The 3,207-nt window shown below is 38.6% G+C and overlaps 1 pseudogene; it reads left to right on the top strand.

The window, feature by feature from the left end:
• The first annotated feature begins 654 nt into the window (after nt 1–654).
• On the top strand, nt 655–754 carry LOC127134062 (uncharacterized; annotated as a pseudogene).
• The last annotated feature ends 2,453 nt before the right edge of the window (nt 755–3,207 follow it).

Below are 3,207 nucleotides of genomic sequence, written 5' to 3'. Positions count from 1 at the left end.
TCGCCAGTGTGTATGTTCTGGTTTAAGAAATCTTTATTGGTTTGTTGTTGGGAAGCTATAAAGTTTTCCATCATGATTTCCAAGTTGGATTTTCTAGGGGTATTATTGTTAGGATTCGATTTCTGATATCCCGGAGGTATAGATGGGGCTTGATTTGGAGACTGTCCAGGTGCGTATAAAGCATTATTACTCTTATATGAGAAGTTTGGATGGTTCTTCCAATTTGGGTTATAGGTATTCGAATAGGGGCTTCCTTGAGCATAGTTTACTTGCTCTGCTTGGATTTCAGTCAAGAGTTGACATTCCGCAGGAGTGTGGCCTTGGATTCCACAGACCTCGCAATTCTGAGTTATAGCAACCACAGCGGCTGGAGGTGATACGTTTAAACTTTCAATTTTCTGGACCAAAGCATCCACTTTTGCATTGACGTGATCAAGGTTACTTATCTCGTACATGCCAGTTTTCGGTTGAGGTTTTTCCACCGTTGTTCGTTCGGTTCCCCACTGATAGTGGTTTTGGGCCATGCTCTCGATAAGCTGGTAAGCATCAGCATAGGGTTTGTTCATTAGTGCACCACCTGCAGCGGCGTCTATTGTTAACCTTGTATTGTATAAGAGACCATTATAAAATGTGTGAATGACTAACCAGTCTTCCAAACCATGGTGTGGGCAAAGTCTCATCATGTCTTTGTATCTTTCCCATGCTTCGAAAAGAGACTCGTTGTCTTTCTATTTAAATCCGTTTATCTGGGCTCTTAACATAGCTGTTTTGCTTGGCGGAAAATATCGGGCAAGAAAAACTTTCTTCAATTCGTTCCATGTGGTGACTGAGTTGGAAGGAAGTGATTGAAGCCATCTCCTAGCGCTATCTCTTAATGAGAAAGGAAAAAGACGAAGTCGAATTGCCTCTGAAGTGACACCATTAGCTTTAACAGTATCAGCGTATTGGACAAATACGGATAAATGAAGGTTTGGATCTTCGGTAAGATTTCCAGAGAATTGGTTCTGTTGCACAGCCTGCAACAGCGAAGGTTTAAGTTCAAAGTTGTTTGCTTCGATCGCGGGCGGAGCAATACTTGAATGCGGTTCATCTTGCGATGGAGCGGCGTAATCTCTAAGAGCACGAGCTGGTTCTGCCATCTCGGGTATCGAAGGAAAAATGTTTTTGAAATCAGGAAGGTCTACAGGAGGGAGATTGTTCGCAGCACGATATTCCCGAATTCGTCGTAAGACTCGGAGATATAGTTCGATATCGTTGATTCGTAAATAGAGCGGTTCGCCTTGTGAGCGAGTGCGTGGCATATAAATCAACGAAAGAAAGAAAATAGAAGAAAAAGAAACCTTAGTCTCTACAGCGTAACGGAAGAGTTACGATATCGATTGAATAAAAGTCCCCGGCAACGGCGCCAAAAACTTGATCGCTCGACTGGGTGAGTCGAGAATGGGATACAAACTGCAAGTGCACAGTTCTATCGCGTAGTTTTAAAAGATATCGATCCCACAGGGACTTATGAATCGATATACCGTTATCTAAGGTTACTACGTAAATCTAAGGTGAAAATGTTTGATTGTTTGGGGAAAAACTAAGAGCTAAACTAATATCTAGATTAAATATAAATGAAACGGATATCGGTATGTAGTTCGTCAAAACTAGGGAATCAAGTCTTTGTCGGTTTCTTGGTTTTAAAATGAATCGTTTCGGTTAACTTTATTGGTTAAAGGTTTTATCTCAAACTCTCGCTCTGTTGAATAAACCATGATTTTATATTAATGTAGCTGTCACTTATAATTAAGTCAAAAACCATATTTTGAAAACAATAAAGTTGCAGAAACTCCTTTTAAGAAAATACTGACCGTTTTAAACACCCTTATCTCAAACTCTCGCTCTGTTGACTTAGGTTATATAATCAAATCCAAATGCTTAACTCTCGTCCTCACATTCAATCTTTAAAAATACTTTTTGGAAAAGGTCAGAATTTAATTAACTCTAAAACTTGCTCTCGCCCTGATCTAGAATTAATGCCTAACTTACACTGTCCAGTTAAAATCTCAAACTCTCGCTCTATTGATTTTAACTTCTTTATGTCCTTTACTTTTGTAAAAAATCTTGTTATTAAACCTGTAAGTTGAGACCGTAAAAAGATTGATTTTAATTTTAAGTTTAGATAGACCGACTTAGTCTTGATCCCTTATTCTGCTTACTTTACATACCGATACCTAGGCGAATTAGCCAGACATGCTAAATAAGCAAGAATACATATCATGCATAAACAGACTCATTCCAGGCAGATAATATAGATAAATGATAAAACAAAATATTAAATAACGATTAAAGAACCTGAATGCGTAATACAATAGTCTTGAACACTCCACCACAAGCCGATAGGATTTGTTCTTGGATTCTTCAATTAAACAGTAAATTAAATCAAGGAAATAAAACTAGAATATAACGTAAGGTTAAATCCAGTATAAAGTTGCACAATAGTTTCCGGTGTAGAAACTATTATGCGAAAAATATCTAAAAGCTAAAACGGGAAAGGTAAATTTGCAAGGGAAAAAGAATGTAAAGCTTGCAAAAGAAATAAATAAAATAAACAATGCTGGAAAAGAAAAATAAGCAAAAGCTAAAACAGAAGGTTTGAACAGCTTCGGCAGAGTAGACGGCAAAAGAGGGGAGAGGAAGCGGAACCCTTTTAGGTTTCTAATGTAGCTATTTATAGTAGTGCTTCTAACTGCTTTTTTTGTTTCCCACGAGTCTTCAGCATGGCTAAATACACGGCGCGGGCATAGGACACGAACTCTCTCAACGTCTCTTCAATTCTTCTGAGGGCGTGACTTGCGCCAAAAAGCTAGTGGAATGGTGTGACGCTCGTCACACCATGTGTGACGCTCGTCACAGGGGTGCTTTTAGTGTGACGCTCGTCACAACCCTTGTGACGCCCGTCACAGGCACAACGTGCGCTTTCTTTGGGCTGGGCTTGGTCTTTGATATTTGTTTCCTTTTTACTCCTTTCTACACCTCCTTTTCTTTCCTTTTTCACTCTTGCTTCAAAATGGATACCTGACATAAATAGCAAGGAAATACTGCATAATATCTGATAAAATGAGATAAACTAAAGTAAATGATAATCTAATCTAATTGAATTAAGTCTTAAAATGTGATATAATTTCGTGTTATCAATTTCTGCGTCAGAAACAGGTAAGGTTG

The sequence above is a fragment of the Lathyrus oleraceus genome, chromosome 3 (assembly GCF_024323335.1).
Source record: "Lathyrus oleraceus cultivar Zhongwan6 chromosome 3, CAAS_Psat_ZW6_1.0, whole genome shotgun sequence".
NCBI classification, from domain to species: Eukaryota; Viridiplantae; Streptophyta; class Magnoliopsida; order Fabales; family Fabaceae; genus Lathyrus; species Lathyrus oleraceus.
Note: the sequence above shows the minus strand (reverse complement) of the source record. Positions and strands in the feature narration are given on the sequence as shown.